The sequence below is a fragment of the Lactuca sativa genome, chromosome 4 (genome assembly GCF_002870075.4).
Source record: "Lactuca sativa cultivar Salinas chromosome 4, Lsat_Salinas_v11, whole genome shotgun sequence".
Lineage (NCBI taxonomy): Eukaryota > Viridiplantae > Streptophyta > Magnoliopsida > Asterales > Asteraceae > Lactuca > Lactuca sativa.
Window position 1 is genome coordinate 356,642,996 of NC_056626.2, and position 21,353 is coordinate 356,664,348.

The 21,353-nt window shown below is 36.0% G+C and overlaps 1 non-coding gene across 1 annotated transcript; it reads left to right on the forward strand.

Moving 5' to 3' along the window:
* Positions 1 to 2,297: 2,297 nt before the first annotated feature.
* On the forward strand, positions 2,298 to 2,404 carry LOC111896383 (small nucleolar RNA R71). The gene has a single exon (XR_002851881.1). It is a non-coding gene; the product is annotated as a small nucleolar RNA R71 (small nucleolar RNA).
* Positions 2,405 to 21,353: the final 18,949 nt, after the last annotated feature.

The following is a 21,353-nucleotide window of genomic DNA, read 5'->3' on the forward strand; positions in this document are numbered from 1 at the left end:
CTAGACTCCTTCCCATCTACGTTTCGTCATCTTCGAGCATCGGGAATGCACGCCTAGTCCTTTGTGGTTTGTACTTAGTCTTGTAAGCATGAATCTTTTTCTTGTAAGACCTTTTCAATTCATCTTTTTTTTTTTCACAGCATCCTCCTCAGCTGCTTGGGCTTCTCTTTTCCTCTTTTTCTTTTTTAACCTATTCTTCTTTACCTTCTCTTGTACCTCCTTCTCTTTAAATTTAATCACTACATATTTTGTAATGGTTCGTGCTTTAGGTTTAGTAGTGAATGGTCGATCAGCTTCCACCCTTCTTCCCTTTATGTCTTCATCCTTTTCTGTGTTCAACCCTTCTCCAAATGGAATTGTATCAAGGCATGCCACCTCGGCATCTTGGACTTCCATTCCTTTTCCTTCTTCTGCTGTTTGTTCTTCCAAAGAATCATAAATAGTAACTAAATCCAGGGTATGTGAAGAACTATCAACAAACAGATCAACATTGGCCAAGTTTTTATCAAATTTGACTGGACTCGTTGAGTCCATCAAGGTGACTCGGCGAGTCTGGTCGGGTTCCATCAATTCTGGAGTGTTTTCTGAGTTGGCTCCTTCCAGTAGCTTTTCTAACTCCTCCAAGTCTTTGCTAGCATCTCCACCTTCTTCAGAGTGTAGCAAAAACTTGCTTGGATCTTCTTTTAGCAAAATTTCAAGCTCTTTTTGTAATATCTCATCATCCAATTGGAAAATGAGATTTCTTCTCTCTTTTCTTCTTCTTCCTTGGCTTCTGGAATAGCTTTAAACATCACCGACTCATCAGCCACTCTCAATGTCAATGTAGACTCACTTATATCAATTAGAGCACACGCGGTGTTTAAGAATGATCTTCCCAAAATAATTGGTATTCAGGGTCTTCTTCTATATCCACCACTACGAAGTCTACTGGAAAAATAAACTTGTCCACTTTGATAAGGAGATCCTCACAAACGCCTTGTGGATGAATTATCGTTTTGTCCGCCAAATGGATCCTCATATTTACCGGCCTTGGTGCTGGTAAATTCAGCTTCTTAAAGAATGAATAGGGAATCAAATTAATGCTTGCACCTGAATCAGCTAATGCTCGGGTAAAAACTTCATTACCAAATTGGCACGGAATCACCATATTTCCCGGATCACTCTTCTTTTCAGGCAGCTCATTAATCAATATTTCCGCGACTTCAGCCAAATCCTTCCTAGCAGCAAAAAGGCTTTTAAGCAAGTTGAAGTATTTAGGTGTTTGGAGTATTGTTTCCACAAATGGCATATTGACTTGTAAAGCTTTAACATGCTCCATGAAGGTTCTGTATGCTTCTACTTTTTCTATAGGCATGGCTTTGATTGGGTATGGCAGAGGAGGATTATAAGGCTTCAAAGTACTGGCAGTTTTCTCATTTACGTATGGACTCGTCAAGTCCATTGGAGTGACTCGGCGAGTCGGATCGGGTTTTGCTGGATCCGATTCTTCTTCCTTTTCTGCCTTCTTCTTGGAGATTTTTAGTACTTCTGTGAATGTTTCTTCACTTCTGGAGGTTATTACGCTTACATTCTCTATTCTTGGATTGGGTTCGGTGTTACTCGGAAGTTGACCCAGTCTTCTATCATTCAATTGATGCGCAAGCTGCCCCAGCTATTTCTCAATGTTGAGAATTGATGCTTGCTGATTCCTAAGCATGTTTCTGGTCTCGTGTATGGCAGCATCGTGATCATTGTGTCTTTTTTCGGACGCGGCTATGAATCTAGTGAATAACTCTTCTAAATCGGCTTTCTTTTCTATCGATTCTTCTTTTTGGTATAGTCCCCTCTCCTTCTGCTTGTATTTCTCTTCCTTTGCTTTCTTATACTCCTCGTATGGTAGCCAATCCTTCTTAGGTTTTCGCCAATTTTCATCATACCGATCACCACTTGAATAGAAGACTTGAGCTTTCTTATTTCCATTCTCATCCAAATCACAATCCTTTGCGAGATGGGACCCTCCACAATTTTCGCATCCTACCCTAATAGCATGGATTGCTTGATCCATTTTTGTCATTCTTCGATCTAGACTATCAAGTTTTGCTATCACCGCCGCCATGCTATCACTTGCCGCGTTTACTACCCCTTGACTTACTTCGTTTCTCGAATTGTGGTATTCTCTAGAGTGCTTAGAGAATTCTTCAGTTAATTCTTTAATTACCAGGGGTGCCTTCTTTGTAAGCGGTCCTTGAGAATCAAGTAATTGCCTTGTGGTGACATTGACTCCATCATAGGAAATGGAGACCTCTTGTTGGCTATTAAGGTCATGGTGTGGGCAATTTCTAAGTAGGCTCTTGTATCTTTCCCAAGCTTCATAAAGAGATTCTCCAGGTTGTTGCTCGAAGTTGGCAATGGCTTTCTTTAGCTTGGCTATCTTGGAGGGCGGGCAGAAATGGTCTATGAATTCTTCTTTCATCTTGGCCCATGTGGTGACTGATCCGGGAGGAAGTGACTTTAACCAATCTTTTGCAGCCCCCTTAAATGTGATAGGAAGCATGCGAAGAAGCTGGGTCTCGCGTGGAACATTAGGCACGTTGTAGTAGTCAGCCACATCATTCACTTCATCCAAGTGCTTCTAAGCGTCTTCATGATCCTTCCCGTAGAAAGGAATCTCCTTGAGTTGCGCGAGAATATGGCCTTTTAGTTCGAAAGTAGCAGTTGCGGGAATTGCGGGTTGCACAAGTCCCGACCCGGTGTCATCAAGCATCCTTTTCTTCCATTCCCCCATGGGGACTTCATCAATGTTAGCCATAGTGATAGCTAACTCTTCTTCGGAATCGGTTTCGTGCTCGGAAATATGCTCTTCTTCTTCCTCGGTCTCGTACTCGATATCTTCTTGAATTGGTTCTTCAATTGTGAACGAGGCACTGGATGCTCCTGATTTTCTGCTCTTCTTCTTGCTGAAAACGGACTTTAAATTCTTGAGTGGTGAGTTCTTTGAAGTTGCGGTTTCTCCAACGGCTTTTCCTTTGCTCCTTCTTAGTGCGGATTTCGGGTCTTCCAAAGGAGGGACTAGAGGTGTATCAGATCCTGGGGTCATGAAACAACTGTAAACAAACAAAACAAAAGAAACAGAACGCGTAAAAAGAACAAAAACGAAATAAAAAAAATAAAGACTGAAACAGCGATGTACTCGCCGAGTCGGCACGAGTGCACTCGGCGAGTTCAAGGCAAAAACATAAAAGAAAATTTCTAGTTATTCTAAAAAAAAATGAATTTTTTATAAACTAATTCTACTTACTGAATTACTTTGTAAATAACTTTGTGTAAGATAAATCCCACACAAAGGATCGATTAAACTAGAGTTTAATATTAATTTTAGAACCGTTCCCCGACAACGGCACCAAAAACATGGTGTGTGTAAAACCAACTAGTTTTAAACCTACATTTAATTATCAAATAACATACAAAAGGCAGTGAACCTATCAATTGTGGTATAGCTAAATAAGCAGGGTATCGGACACAGGGAACGACAAATTAAACTAAAAACTAATTTAATCTAAGTTAATTAAGAAGTAGGGGTTTTTCTCTAGTTTTACAAGACTAGAAAACTTACTAACTATTACTAATTTAAGACTAGAAAATAACGATTTAACTAGATTCAATAATTGGAAAGGAACTTCTGTTTAGTTCAACTTGGTTAACTCTATGGTTGATTTCAAGGTAATAGTGCAATGGATTAATTCTTTCGTTGGTTACCGATTCAAGTGATTAGATTCGTGTTCACTACCCTAATCCTTAGCAAATTAACTAACTCAAACAGTGGCCAATTGTCTAATTTAATTATATTCACTAGATTAATTATTCGGGTTAAGTTAGACTTGCAATAGTTAACTAATTTATTCTTTTTAATTAACCTCTTGTTTGATAGTCATCTTACAAGCTTGCACATGAATTTACTCAGTTTTCTTATTAATTCTAGTTTCATATTCATTAATCCTAGACATATAACATAGTGATCACATAGCATATGAGGTCAATAATCAATAGATGTTCATGCTAATCAATTATCTTCCTATTAACAGAAAATTAATTATTATTCACACACAAGGTTCTTCAGCAAGCTAAAATAAAAAAAATTCACCAACTTGGAATTAATCCTACCAATCAATCAAACCATATTGTCAACTTTGTATCCCCAAACAGAAGTCTAAAGGATTTAGCTCATAATTAAAGTAAATAACAGCAAACAAACAAAGTCAAGTTGCTTAATCATAATGAATAAACAAAAGAATAAGTGGAATGATGAAATTTTGCCTTAATTACTCTCCGGAATTGAATTTTAGCTTCCTTCGTCGTCTTCTAGGGTTTTTCTGGCTTCTCAATCGTAGCAAAGCACTTCTGAATCGTCCCAGAACTCTCCTCAATCGATCTGTGGAATTATCTTTAAATATACGAATCGACTCGTGGAGTCAAATGGTGACTCGTCGAGTCCCTCTCACATTCCCCGTATTGCGATAACTCTCTGGGATCTCGAGTCATTATCTTCTCGATTCTTCGATTAGACTCGTCGAGTAGTCGATCCGACTCGCCGAGTAGGTGCCTTTTTTAGTGTTTTTCTTCTTTATTCCATTCTCGATCTTCTAACTGTTTCTCCCGCTTCCTTTCGCTTCCGAGCTTCATCTTTGGACTGAAAAACATAATTTAACACTTTTAAGTACCTTTTGTCCATATATGCGATAATTAAGCTAATAAATGAATAAAAATGTATACTTAATATGAACTAATTATGCACATATCAACATCCGACTTGTAAATTACAACTCATATATCCCCATGTCAAGAATATAAGATATTATCATCTCAGAAATACTCGTGATATAATCCATGGAGTAATTCTCTAAGCGTGAGTTTATCCAATACTTAAATCTCAATTTTAAGTACTCATGAATGTTGTAGCATTACAATTGCTATGTCTAACTCCTTTAGACAATCTACAATCCAATTCATGACAGTCTTAATTCACTACTTACTTTTAAAACTATGAGCGAATATGGAATTTGAATAATTAAATTATTCGGAAAGTAAAAAATGCAAAAAAAAAAAAAAAACTCAAGAATAAATAATTGACAAATTCAGTAACCAAACTCATAAATAATCTCTGTTATTTAATCACCTAAAGTCAATTACATTTATTTTGCTACAAGTTTCAAACTAATCATCCAACTACTAAAACTAACGTCATCTCTCAATCCAATGCTCCTAGCATGCTGTCTATGCTTAATCCTACTCAGAGTCTTTTTGAGAGGATCTATAGGATTATCGTTTGACGGGAGTCTTTTCACTATGAGATGAACTGATTCAATTTTAAGTCTGATATAATGGTATTTTCTGTTGATATGTCTTGATTTTCCATGATCTCTTGGTTCTTTAGTTAAATCAACCACTCATTCGTTTACTACAAGAAAAACACGTTTTTTCTACGAAAGGAATCAGTTGCGAAAAGCTAAAATTCCGTTGCAAAAGACAAATAGCGACGAAATTTGCAACGACCTATTTCCGTCCCTAAAAACGCCGTGGCGAGGGTTTGCAAAGGAAAAGATAATTCCGTCACAAATGTGACAACGGAATGAAATCCGTGGTAGGTGGTATTCCGTCGTGTATTCCGTAGTAGGATTCCATCGCACAATCTATGGTAGTTATTCCATTACAAATTCCGTGGTGGTGATTCCCTAGCAAATTCTGTGGTGGTGATTCACTAGAAAATTCCGTGGTAGTGATTCCTTAGCAAATTCCGTGGTGGTGATTCCCTAGTAAATTTTGCGGTGGTCATTGCCTAGGAAATTCCATGGTGGTCATTCCCTAGTAAATTCCGTGGTGGTGATTCCATAGCAAATTCCGTCGTGCTGAATCCCTAGAAAATTCTGTTTAATGATTTCCTAGCAAATTCCGTGGTCATGAATCCCTAGCAAATTCCGTTTGATGACCTCCTAGCAAATTCCGTGGTCATGAATCCCTAGCAATTTTAATGGTGTATATTATATACAAGATTCTATATGGACCGATAGATAATTGATTTATAAATTATATCCAAAATACATAATCTGCAATAATTATTTATTACATGGAAAATAGAAAGTTGCTATTCTAAAATACATAAGCTGCAATAAACATATATTAACCTACTACTCTTGTTGTTTTGTAAACCCATTAATAAGATCAAATGCCGTATGAAGTTGTTTTTCAAGATGCCCGGCCCTTGCTATGTTGTCCTCTTGTTCGGCGTTCATCATTTCTTTAAGCTCTTCGTTTCATTTCTTCCATTTCATCATTTTTTTTCCGGAATGTAAGATACATCCGTTTTACCGTTCCTATTGGGAACCGCCTTTGCAAAAGATCCTAATCCATAAAGTCTTTTTTTTATCATGACCACCAACAACAACATAAAATAGCTTGTCCTCCTCAAAATCAACACCTTTAGCTTCCAACTCTTCCCGTTTTTCTGTATAGGCCGCCTACAAAATAAAAATATTATAACTTAAAAGATATCAAATTTAGGAATGATATTATGGAGTAGCTACAATATAAAAGTTTAAACTGAAATGAATATTACATGAATTTGTCTATCTTTTTCATTTGTGAAAGTGACTCCATCGTGATTCTTCATGTGTGTATACAAGAACAATTCACTATGGGGTGGCTCATGTCCTAATTTTCTCTTCTACATAAATACCATATAAAATGTCAAATATACAGATAAACATATACAAACATTGATATGATGTACCATTTAAAAAATTACCAAATCAGAAGCTATTTTCAAATGACTTGCAGATCCAGTGTTATGTGTAGGTTTTGCTACTGCATCAGCCACACCGTTACGACTATTTTTCTTGTTCTGCTCTGATTTTAGCTTGTATTCTTCTGTATTTCAATTTAATTGCCAGGAGTTCCAGACTTCCTGTGGAATATGAGCTGGTTTAAAGCATGTTTGTTTCTTTTTGGACTCCTCATGTTGAAGAAATAGTGACTATAACTTTCTGCCGCTTTCCTTGCCCTAGCTTGCCTCACCACCGAGTCTATTGTTTCATACCAACAACATTTTTTCTACACATTAACAATATAAACATAATTTTAAGTGTAAATGTTTAACAAACAACAATTTATCACATATAGTTAATTACCTGAAACTCCTCCCAATCTAATTTGCGCATTTCAATGCTTACTTTTGCCCAAGAGTACCCTTCTGGATCTACTCTATGTTTAAAGGACTGACTAATAAAGTGTGCACAAGGGCCTGGTGGCATTAGCCTGCAAGTAATCATGTGATGTGTTAAGTTATGAATTGATATGTACGTGTAAACCAAAAGTTTATACAGAGAAAAAGTTGTAATTAAGATATGATTGGTAACTCATGTATTTTTTTTTCTAAACATGAACAGTTAAACGTCCATCTGGTCCGTAATCTTCAGAGGAATTGTTTTCACCTTCTATACTTTCCACTACAGATCCATTCATGGTTGGTTGTGTTGGTGATGGGGTAGATTCTGGGATAGGTGTTGTTGATGGGGTATATTCTCGGGTAGGTGTTAGGATAGATGTATATGTTCAAGATGTGGTAGTTCCTTTACTTAAGGAGGGTGTGGTAGTTACTGTAGTTATGGAGGATGGTACTGTAGATGCAGGTTTTGAGGTTGTGGTAGTAGATATAGGTGTTGATGATGTGGTAGTGGGTGTTGGTGTTGAGGATGGTTTAGATGATGTAGGTGTTGAAGTTTTGGTTACTGATGTAAGTGTTGAGGATTGTATTGTTCCAGTTTTTGAAGTTTTAGATGTATTTTCTAAGGACGATGTGGATGTTGTAAGTGATGCCGAGGTAGTGGTAGTCATGGTTGATGTTACTGATATTGGTTTAGGGGTTTTGTTGGTAGATGTTATAGGTTCTTTGGATGTGGTTGTTGGTATTGGGAAGTCGATTTCTTCATCTTGTAAGTGTATGTTGTTTATGAATTTTGCAGCTGAAATCCTATTACGTTTCATAACCTGTGGTGCAATGAATTTAGTTGGCTTCACACTGGATGCTCCTTTTGCTTTCGAGTTCGACATCTTTCTTTCTTAAAAATTACCAAAAAACTATAGTCAATACAAATGTATTAAAGATGATAAACTACTGATGAGAAGAAAGAAACAAACAATAAAAATAAATTATATAGGAAGGCATTACTACGCATGCAAAGTATTGAATACAATCAAAACCAATTTACGTCTAATTTAAGATGATAATATACATGAAGGTGATCAGAGAACAATAGACGATCATCATGATAACAGTAAATTAAATACAAATTAATTTTAGATGAGTGAAAACCTATATCGCCAAAGTCAGTGCACAAACGTATATTGAACAAAGATTTCGATCAATTAGCTGCCGGAGATGATGATTACAGAAAATATAAACAATATTTCTAAATAGTAAATTACCCTAATATGCAGCCTAAACGTGTGTATGTTGGAGGGAAACGAATTGCGAAATATTTTGAACCTCCGCTAGTCAAAAATTCGAACTGTGCTAGTTACTGCTAAATATTTAGTAATTCAAATTTATTAAATTAGTTCCAGATTGATAGATAGGGTATATACATCTAGCTAACGTCAAGAAAGAACATACACTAACGAGTTGTTTGTAGTATAATTTTAATTTAAAGTTATAAATGAGGATTAAACATTAATAAACTATTCATCTTTATGATTTTATGATTAAACCAAAATTTATACACAAACGGCGTACGGGTCAAGTCAATATATATGGTAGTTGCTTATGGTGTCATGGTATCACCCACGGATAACATATGGGTCATTGGTCAACACGGTAGTTGCTTATGATTTCCATGGATGACATATGGGTCATTGGTCAACATGGTAGTTGCTTATGGTGTCCATAGATAACATATGGGTCATTGGTCAACATGGTAGTTGCTTATGGTGTCCATTGATGACATATGGGTCATTGGTCAACATGGTAGTTGCTTATGGTGTCCATGGATGAGATATGGATGACATATTAGTCATTGATCAACATGGTAGTTGCTTATGGTGTCCATGGATGAGATATGGATGACATATGGGTCATTGGTCAAAATGGTAGTTGCTTATGGTGTCCATGGATGACATATGGGTCATTCGTTAACTTGGTAGTTGCTTATGGTGACCATGGATGAGATATGGATGACATATGGGTTATTGGTCAACATGGTAGTTGCTTATGGTGTCCATAGATGACATCTGGGTCATTGGTCAACATGGTAGTTGCTTATTGTGTCCATGGATGAGACGTTTCAACTATGCTAAAGACCAGGAATACCAACTATGCTAAAGACCAGGAATACCAAGTCCAACAACATTCACAAAGCTGGTCATAGAGGATCCTAGGAATATCGGACTTCTTGTTAGCTAGTTTAGACTATAAATTGACACATGTATCTCGCACACAAAACACACTACTTACTCTTATCTTACTCTACGAACTTTTTCATGCGGTTTGCCATAAATAGCGCTTTTTTACTAAAATATTCTATGTAATCATCATTTTATATTAATAAAATCATCAAGGCAGGTGATCATTATCACCTCCCAAGGTTTTGTGCCAGAGATCCTAGCAAGGATCAAGGGCTTTCCTTTGTAAACCATCGTGTCATTCACTTTACCTTTTTGTATCGTATAATTCGAACATCATAGCCTCTCATTCAATTTGGTTGATTTATACTTGTGTAATTTTTGACCAAAACAATTTGGCGCCAACCGTGGGACCGTGGTGTTTAAAATCCTCGAAAGATCATGTCTACACAAACAATTCTTTCTTCATCATCCGCTTCTTCGATTCCAACCAAAAACCTACCAATTTGGCGCCTGACACTTCCAAGAAAAACACTCCTCCGGTCACTAACCACGGGAGTTTGGGATCTTCAGGACTCTAGGATCCGACTGCTCTGGTCATTATTGCTAAACTCTTCGCTATGATGAGGAAAATGACACAAAAAATGACTCATCATCAAGATAACAATAGAACACTACTTAGAGAAGTGGAGAGGATGAAGGCGGAGTTTCAGAGATCCTAGGAAATGATGCCCACAGTTGTACAACCAAGGATCCTAAACTTCGACAATGTAGGATTCTCAGGAAATCATCAAGGGAACACTGCTCCTGCTACTGCTGCGTCACACTGGGGGCAACTATGAATAATCGAGCATCTATGATCAATGATCTCAATGGTCCTTTTAATACTCCTAGAAACCTTGATTCTTGTAACTTCTTAAACAACAGTACTATCAATACTAAATCTACAAATGTTGATGCAGGAATAAGTCCAAACATGGCTAGGGAACTTCAGCAGTTGAGACAGATGATCTCAAGCGTACATGGGGTAGTTCAACCTATACCAGAAGCATCTCTAACAAGTCATAGGATCTCGAGATTTGCTCCTGCGATAGCTGATACCAAAGTTCCTAAGCACTTCCGGACTCCTAGCATGAAGCCTTACGATGGAACTACGGATCCTGAAGAGCACGTATCACAATACCGAAACAGGATGGAGATCATTCCCATCCCAATGCACTTGAAGGAAGCTTGCCTATGCAAAAGCTTTGGTTCAACCCTCACGTGATCAACCCTCAAATGGCTGCTAAACGTTCATCCCTATTCTATTACTTCATTTGCACATTTAATCAATATTTTCAACAACCAATTTTCTTTTAGCAAAACCTTCGAGAAGATCACTAGTGATCTCTGTCGGGTGGTTCAGGATCCTAAGGAACAACTTATGGATTTTGTTAACAGGTTTGGTAAGGATGCTCTGAGCAAACCCAACATTGATATGGAGAAGGTTGTCGAGGCCTTCAAGATGCGTCTAAAGAAGGATTCACCCGTCTATGAAGATCTCGTGATGACTCCATGCAAGAGATTGGATGAAGTTAGGTGCCGGGCATTGAGGTTCATAAGGCTTGAAGAGGATAAAGAAGTCCAGAAGAGGAGCAACCCTTCCAAGTTAATATGAGAATTCCATTAGGAAGGCTAAATCCTCAGCTCCAAGATCCTACAAATTGAAGCCCTATTCCAAACAATATCATCATAGGGTTAATGCCCTCGAAGATGAAGTAGAGGAGGGGGAACACCCTAAGATCACTGACTATTGTTTTTCTGTGGATGTTTTAGGTTTAATCCATGCTATACAGGATCTCGGAGACAAAACAAGGTGGACAAAGAAGGATAACAAGTCCACCAGTTGGAAAGACAAGTCCAAATGGTGTGCTTACCACGAAGATGTTTAAAATCTCAATCTAAGCTTTTAGAATTGAATTGAAGTATAATTTCCTCTCACTTAATTATAGAAAAAAAAAATCGACCCCTGCAACTTCATGAATTGAAGCTTTTGTTTTTCTATAATTAACATTGCTAGCTTGCAATAATAATAATCATAAATATCATGCTCCCACTAACATGATGATTATTAGCATAACACTTATGCTCCCACTAGCTTTCACATGTATTCAAAAATCTGTTGGACTTCTAAAATTTAGATTCATACATCTTTCCGTAGATAGCTCACATGTGTGTCTAAGCAGTTTCAAGAACTATGAAAAGGGATGTCGTAATCATAGTCTCAGTTGTTTAGACCTTTGCCATTTCTCATAATTCCATGTTAGTGTGCCAGTTAACCATACACGCTCCACTAACGACTTTTGAAAATGCAAATAACACAATTGCTATCTACTTAAAATCTACTTAGTGAAAGCGTTTCATCACCATCATTCTCATGAATCGGAGAGAAACCTTATGACACTTAGATTTTATGGTGTATGAGTTCCTATCCATGTGAATTTGTCAAAACCATAATCACAAGACAAGGTTAGTGACAAATTCAGTCTTACATGGAATGAACTTGTTAAATCTTAATTTCTTTTCACCTAGTAGCACAAGGCCCACTAATGCTTCCAAGCTGTTATGCTCACAATTTAGAACTAAGAAACCTCATATGCATAGTCAACTTAATTGGCACAAGAATTGTGTCAACATGATAGGTTACAAACCTCAAGTCATGTGCTAGTGATAAAACACAGGTTTTACTCTTGATTAAATCTTGAAACTCTCTCAGGATCTTTAAGGCTCCCACTGTCCTCTTGACATATAAGTTTCCCTAGTCAAGGACCATTCCTTGACAGAACAAATATTCGAGAGTTGGTGCGGATTCTTATCAAGGTAAACACTTCACATAATTGGTCTTAGTTGGTCTTTGTCTTATCCAAGACATCACAACTTACCAATTTCAAATGTACAAGAGTAGAAAGCATTTTACACTACATTTGATATGTGTTTTAAACCTTACATTATGTCACTCAAGGTTATAATCTTGGAGTATTACTCTAAGAATTGTTTTGGAACGAAGTATGATTCATCTTCTTGATTTTAACCATTCCAACAATTCATGACTCCTCTTCTCTGCCATAAGAATACACTAAGATGTCCTTAAAGGATTAAATTGTGATATGGTTTCAAAATCATTAAGATGATCATAAAACATGATACTAAAGTACTCTCCCATCTTTTCAGATTTGAGAAACTTTTATCTCTCTGCCAAATTTGATTCTTCTCATCCGTTTTGCCATACATTAAAACCTTTTCAATATTACATAATTATACTTAAACTTGCAAGTATATATAACCATACTTACTACACTTTAGTAAATCATGACGAATCGATCTTTGTGGTGGACCTTAGCTAGCACACACCAAGTGTCCGATCCCTTAGTCCTTTAATTGACTCACATGTGCATGTGATCAATGAATTAGTCTTAATTTTCCAAAGATGAGAATTCCCATTCATCATACATTACAACCTGTATGATTCCAAGTTTCTGTCCAATTGAAACTTGGGTGATGAGAACCTTTCTTTATTTGGTAAATTCAGACACTACCACAAATGAGAGAATCAAACTCATATTTCCAATATTGCTAGAAACATACAAACATAATTTTGCCATAAATGCCATTGTAAGGGGATATAGTATAAATTAAAATAAACAAAACTTTTATTTCTTTATTAAAATGCGGAAAAATATTCTTTACAATGCAACTTTAAATGGAAACTATGCTATTACATATTCCCTAGCAATCTATCATAACTTCTAAGTAGTAGCTCAAAAACCCGATCCTCGAACCATGCGATAGAAATCCATCTTCGCGATCAGATTCAGCACACTCTTCTTTTAACCTTCCTTTTGCTCGATCCTGCTAAACATCAAGATGCAATCTAGTCACATCATGTAATAGGAATCAACAATTAGGAACTTTAATAAAGTTAGATAGTGGACTTACCTGAAGCAGAATCAACCATTTTGTCTCTACTTGCTTTCAAATCTTTTAGGTATTTAGGGCAGCTTCACTTCCAATGTCCCTTCTCATGACAATAAAACATATAGACTCTTTCAGAAAGGTACACAAGACAATCACAGACTTAGCCTTTCCCTTTACCTTTCGGTCAACCGGGTTGACCAAGGTCGATCCCTTTCCATTGGGAAGAGAAAGCTTTTCTGGACTTCCAATGTTACCATTATCCATGTCCATAGAAGTTTGAGAATTTGATCTTTCACCAATATTTACTTTTCCAGTGCGTTAAAACATTTCTTATTCAGCAACAATGAGCAAATAAGAAAGATCAATAAGAGTCATGTCGTGATCTGTCACATAGTAGTCCTTAATGAACTCACTATATGACTCTGAAAGTGTTTGAAGAACCCAATCAATGGCCAACCTCCTTGAGATATCGACACCTAACATTCTCAACCTGTCAATGTGTGACTTCATTTCTAAGACATGAGTACACACAGGGTTTCCATATTTATGTTTCATTGCCAGTAGTGTTTGAGTGATCTTGAACTTTTCAGGTCTTCGAGCTTGTGGGTCAGGGAGAATAAATGGAGGAGGTGGAGGAAGTGAAGCATGATGTTGAGGGACATCATCTTCAAGAGGAAAGCTTGTTCCAAGAGATTTGGGAAGATCATAGTTGTCTGAACCAGACATCTACAATGGGAGAAAATCAAGTTAGTTGATTCAAGTCCTTAATATAACACCCAATATGAAATATTAAGGCTAAGACCCAACACAATATTTTATAACTTGGAAGAGGGATGTCGTAATCCAAGCTATAAGATATTTGAAGGTAGGCGAATGACGATTCACCAATTTCCACCATTAAAACGAAATAATTTTATTAGGTTTTTCCTGGGTTTGAAATTCCTAGATCTTTTGAGATTCATTGAACTTTTCAATGGCATGTTTCAATCTCATGTGTGCCCTCTCAAATTTTGTGACTGGGATGCCGAGGATCACAAAACAAGGTGTGAATAACCATGCAAATTCACTTGGTACCCTTAATATTATCACCTAATCAATGTGCCGCTTAACCACACGCGCTCCACCGATATATGATAAACATTAAGTCACCCTTTGTGATCCTTACTAGTCCAAGTTAGTGTGCCGGTTAACCACACACGCTCCACCAACGCCTTGGTAAGGTGCAAAGTGTGAATTTCATGGGTTAGCACCATGTTCACATTTTTCCTAAAGTAACTAAGTTTGGGAATTAAAAAATATTTAGTTACTTTTTAATATTCATTATACTTTTAATGAGAATTTAAAGTCATTGTCCTACCCGTTCGGCTAACGACCCTCCACCGATCAAGGAAGCAGTGGGTGAGAGTGGACATCCATTAAACTGTCATTTTATAGGCAACAGCCTTATAGCCCCTTATAGACCGGCTTCATGAATGAGGCCTACTAACGGTAAAACGACTTGTTCTTATATATATATATATATATATATATATATATATATATATATATATATATATATATAATTATTAACCATTAATCTTATAATAGTATAAGGTTGAATTTTAACTTTTAAAACTTCTAGGGTATGGAACTAAAGTTTGTGTGAGACTTAAAAATCCAAAACTTGAGGGCAAGTTTTGAGCAATTCAAAAACTTTTGGATATTCATAACTTATGAGTTTTATTTAAGTGTTTAAAACTTTTAATGAAGAGACTCTTGGACATCCATAACTTGAGGACAAGTTATGGAGTCCATAAAACCATTTATTATGAAAAAGACTCTTCAACTTATGTAACCTATGTTTTTAATGGACTTTTAAAAGAAAAAGAGTTTTGGTAATCCATAACTTTAGAAAAAATTATGGATTCCATTAAAACACATTAAGATCAAGAATTAATTAACAAACAATTTGCAAATAATTCCTATGATCTAACAAAACTCATAAGAACATGAACATTCATATCAACAATTTCAAGAATCATATAAACACATATAAAACTTGGAATTTTGATATTATCCTTGAAATTGGTTTGCCACAATCATTACCACATCAAAATCAGGTTTTACAAGTCCAAAACAGTTTATAGTAGTGATTCTAGACCAATTCCAGCCAAAACAGTCAAATATATGCTGTCAGGGGGTCCAACTCGTCAAGTGCATGAACAAACTCGACGAGTTGGATGCATTTTTCCTTGGAATCGTCGAGTCCCTTCATGGACTCGGCGAGTCTGCTGTGCACACAACATATAAACTTCGATTTTCAGCAATTTGCATAAAGTATTTAAGAAAACAAGCCTAGGCTCTGATACCACTGTTGGTTTTTGAGCATTCTAACACTCCTAAGGTGTACATGCAACCCTAATAACCTTGGATCTATGTTTTCTCTAAATACATGCAAATAATGATTTCCAAGGTTACTTCCTAACTAGCATAGCATAAGGATCTTGAATCATAAAACTACTAGTAGAAAGACATACCTTTTGATTGTGATTGATTGCTTGGAGTTTGAGATCCTAGCAACAATAGTGTGAATGACTCAAGTGGAATCACAAATCACCACAAATGTTGGAAACTTGAGAGAATAGTATATTGCTTCTTGAAATCGGCCACCCTTAGTTCTCACCCAACTAGTTGTCATTTCAAGCATCACAAGCGTCTTTATATAGTGTGGAGGATTAGGGTAAACCCTAATAACCCATGTCTTTTCCTTTCCAAGGATCCATGGGTTAAATGCTCCATGGATCATCCATGGACCCCATGTATGCTTAGCCCATTACTAATAAGTGTAAGCACACATTATATAAAATGCAATAGCCCATGTTTCATTAGTCACCTTTTGATCACTAAATTAATTCATAATTAATTTAAGATCAATACTAATTAAACAATATGATTCCATATTAAAATATTATAACTTATAATATATTAATAAATCATAAACATACTATTCTCATAAGATTATCCATAATAATTATTCGGGTGAAGTGCAACCCAAATGTTCCATGCCGGGTCGGGTCAAGTATATACCAAATAAGTTATGGACTTAGACACCTTATCCAACAGGAAGTGCCACTGAGCAGCGAGGATCCTGAAGCCAAATTCCTTAGAGAATCCTCAATACTAGAGCAAATTAAGAAAGTCCTATTAAATTTCCTTTGAACCAGAAGCTAGATGTTAGCATGGAAACACAAAAATATGATAGGTATAGAAAAGAGTATTATCACTCACAAACTTAATATTGATCCTCCTTTCAGACTGATACATCAGAAGAGAAGGAAGTTTGCACCCAAAAGGAATCAGATGATCCAGGAAGAAGTGGAAAAGCTTCTCAAGATAGGGATGATCACGGAAGTGGAGTTCCCGAGATGGATAGCTAATGTAGTTGTCGTACAAAAGAAGAACAACAAGTGGCGAGTATGTGTAGACTACATGGCTCTTAACAAGGCTTTACCTAAGGATCCTTTTGTTGGGTTAGGTGTCTAAGGTCATAACTATAATTGGTATGTACTTGACCCGATAATAGCTTGGTCCATTTTTGGTTGCATTCACTGGAACAATTTGATACGATGGATATTTGAGAAAGACGTTATTTGTGATTTATTAATACATTATAAGTATAATGTATTAATTGAGAAATCATATTATTTAATTAGTATTGATCAAAAATTAATTTGCAATTAATTTAGTTATCAAAAGAGACAAATTAAATCAACGGGGACTGATTATATAAATTAGTAATACATATGGTTTGGGCCATTGATCCATGATGGGCTAAGTTTATGTGAGAGTCCATGAAGAGTTAGTCAATTTGAGTTATTGGATCATAAGACTAAGTGTGTGGATTAGGGTTTACATGTGACCTTAGGAATTCCACACTATTAGTGTAACTCCTTAGCTCCAAAATAGCCACCCCAAGAGTTCAAAGAAGAACCCTAGTCGTTTTGTGTGCTCCTAACCTCTCTCTTAAAGTCCTCCATTTGTTCATGGTATTTTGTAAACCATTTGAGGCATCACACTTGAGGTGCTAAGCTCTTGAAAGGCCAAATTCTACATGCTACAATTAAGAGGTATTCTTCTAACTAGTTTTTTTATGTTTCAAGTATCCAAGTTGTATGCTAGTTATAGGTTTCATGATTTGGATAATTTTTGTTGCATGTATAACTAGCGAAAACTTAGATACAAAGCATTAGGGTTGTATGTGCACCATAGGAGTGTTATAATACATAAAACCCAACAGCGGTATCAGAGCCATGACTATTTTTTGTTATATAGATGCATTGGTTAATTGTTCAAAGCTGAAGAAAATGGAAATCTGCCTTCTGCCAGCATGAACTCGACGAGTCCACTATGGGACTCGACGAGTACATGATGAACTCGACAAGTGCATTGTCTAGCACGACGAGTTGGACAGTCTGTTGGTAGATTTTCAAGTTTTGTTTGGCCAGAATTGGATTAGGATCATTACCACAAGCAGTTTTGTATCATAAAATCTAATTTTTATGATATGGTAGTGACTTTCCTCATCCAATTAAAAGATAATTGTCAAAATTATAAGATGATTATAAGTTTATATGATAAAGGTAATTATTTGTATATTTTTGATTTGAATCTATCTTGCTACGACAGTTGCAATAGGTCAAATTGGAAAAAGATTAAAAAAAATATGACTATTTATTGGTTTAAATTTGATCTAAATGTTTTGAACAGTTACAAAACTTGTCTTTAAGTTTTGGAATTCAGTAGTTTTTATTAAAAGGAGTTACAAAAGTTGTCATCAAGTTTTGGAGTCAATGGCTTTGAAGAGTTACAAAACTTGCCCTCAAGTTTTGGAATTTGAAAAGTCTCTTTTATAAAACATTGAATTCTAAAACATCTAGTAATTTGAAAAGATTTCAAAAGGTGCAACTCTTGGTTTCATTACTTAAAAAAATTAACTAAATAGTTTTAATTTTGAATTTTATATTTTGAACCTTGATGTTTTGAATAGTTCAAATTACACCTTATGGAACTTATCAAATTGATTAAAGTGTTTAATTAAAAGAGAATTAATAATTCAATAATGATATGGTTTATGTTTAATTAAATTAAGAGTATAATTTATTAATACGTTAAACCGCCAAGTATTTTAAATGTGTAAAATACACCCTTATACTATATAAAGTTAAAAGTTTAACATATTATATATGTATAAGTAAAAGGTCAGTCTTAACGTCAGTAGGCTTCATTCATGAAGCTAGTCTATAATGGGTGTTTAAGGAAATTGCCTAGAAAATGACGATAAAATGGGTATCAACTCTTACCCACCGCACTCTTGACTAGTGGAGGGTCGTTAGCCGAACGGGTAGGATAGGACACTAAACCCTCATTAAAAGTATAATGAATTATAAAGTAACTAAGCCCTTATACATTCCCAATCGTAGTTACTTTAGGAAAAATGTGAATTTTATGCTAATCCATGAAATTGCACATTGCACCTTATTAGTCAGTTACTGGAGCGTGTATGGTTAACCGACACACTAATATGGACTAATGATGGATGGAAATGGGTAAGTTGTAGTTTGTCATAGATCAATGGAGCGTGTGTGGTTAACCAACACATTGATTAGGTGATAAATGACTTTGAGAGTACCAAGCTAATTTGCATGGTTATTCACACCTTGTTTGTGATCCTCGGTATCCCAATCATAAACTTGAAGGGCATAATCAAGATTAAACATGCCATTGAAAAGTTGAATGAATATCAAAAGATTTAGGAGTTTCATTTAAAATTTAATTCGTTTAAAAATTTCGTTTTCATGGTGGAATTGGTAAATCATCATTTACGTACCGATAAATAGTTTACAATGGGATTACGACATCCCTCTTCAGAATTGTAAATTATTGTGTTGGGTTCTAGCCTTAATATTTCATTTGGGTGTTATATTAAGGACTTATATCAACTTAACTTGAATTTCTCCCTTGTAGATGTCTAGTTTTGACAAATATGGTCTTCCTGAATCCTTTGGAAAAAGCATTCCTCATGAAGATGATGTTCCCAGAAATCATACTTCCCTTCCTCCACCTCCTCCAATAATTCTCCTTGACCCACATGTTCGTCGACTTGAAAAGTTCAAGGTCACTGAAGCCCTATTTGCAAGCAAACACGAAGATGGAAAGTTTGTATGTGCTCATGTCTTAGAGATGAAGTTACATATTGATAGGCTGGGACTGTTCGGCGTCGTTTTCCCAAGAAAGTTGGCTATTGATTTGGTTCTTCAGTCACTTCCCGAGTCGTATGGTAAGTTTGTTAAAGATTACTATATGACAGATCACGACGTGACCATTATTGATCATACCTATTTGCTAATTGCTGCCGAATCAACAATGATTTGGCACACTGGTCAAGAAAATTTGTCTGGAAGATCAATCTCCCGAACTTCCATGGACATTAACAATGGACACATTGCAAGTCCAAAACAATCTTCTCTTCCCAATGGAAAGGGATCGACCATGGTCAAACCGTTTGACCAAATGGAAAAGAGAAAGGCTAAGTCTGAGACTGTCCCGTGTGCCATTCCGAAAGTCTTTTTGCTTCTACTTCCAAGAGAAGGTGCATTCGATGCAAAGCTGCCGTATGAACCTGAAGGATCACAAGGATGGTAAAGTCAAAGCGTCTGACTCTGCTTCAGGAAAATCCACTATCCAACTCAATTAAGTTCCTATTTGTAGATTCTTTATACATGATGTGATAAGATTACATTTTGATGTTTTGTAGGATCGATGAAAGGAAGTTTAAAGGAAAAGCATGCTAAGTCTGATCGCGAAGAGATGGATTTCGATCGCATAACTCGATGATCAGAATTTTGAGCTGCTGCTTAGGAGTTAGGATAGATTGCTTAGGAATATTTAGAAAAATTTGATTTTATCTTATTTTATATTTCCTTGCAATGGCATTTGTGAAAATTGATGCTTGTATGTTTCTATTTTTAGCAATATGTATTTGATTCTTTCGTTTGTGGTAGTGCTAAAATTAACCAAATAAGGAAAGATTCACATCACCAATTTTCAATTGGACAGAAACTTGGAATCATGCGACTTGTACTATATGATGAATGAGAACCTTCATCTTTGGGAAATTAAGACTAATTCCTTGTTCACACACACACACACACACACACACATATATATATATATATATGAGTCAAAAGGACTAGGGGATCTAGTAGAAATTGTTGTGTACTGGTTAGGTCCACCATAAAGAACAATAATACTATTCGTCATGATTCACTAAAGGTTTAGTAAATATGGTTATGCTTACAAGGTTAAGTATAATTCTGAATCATTGAAAATTTCAGTGTATTACAGAATGAATAAGAAGAATCAATTACACAGAAAGATAAAAGTTTCTCCAATCTAAAAGGAAAGGAAAGTACTTTAGTATCATGTTTTATGATCACCCTAATGATTATGGAACCATATCACAGTTGATCCTCAAAGTACACCTTAGTGCATTTACATGACTAAGAGGAGGTATCTAAAATTGTTGAAACAATTTAATCAAGAGGGTGAGTCACACTTCGTTCCAAAGTCAAGTATTAGATTTATACTCCAAGATTGTGTCTTGAGTGACATGTCCTAAGAAGGTTTGTAACACATCATGAAATGTGGAGTAGAAAATTTTTCTTGCTCTTGCACATTTGAAATTGGTAGTTGTGATGTTTAGATGAAACAAACACCAACTAAGACAAATTATATGAAGTGTCATTCTTGATAAGAATCCGCACTAACTCTTGAATATTTGTTTGTCAAGGAATTTTTCTTGAAAAGAGAACCTATTGTTTATCACTAGCACACGACTTGAGGTTTGTAGCCTATCGTGTTGACATATTCTTGTTTCTATGCCCGTTCCAGTTAGTTGACTATGCATGTGAGTTCTAAGAGTTTGTAATTGTTTGCATAAGGCAAAGCACCTTGATCAGTGAAAGTTCATTGATAAGTAAGGGTGATCTGTT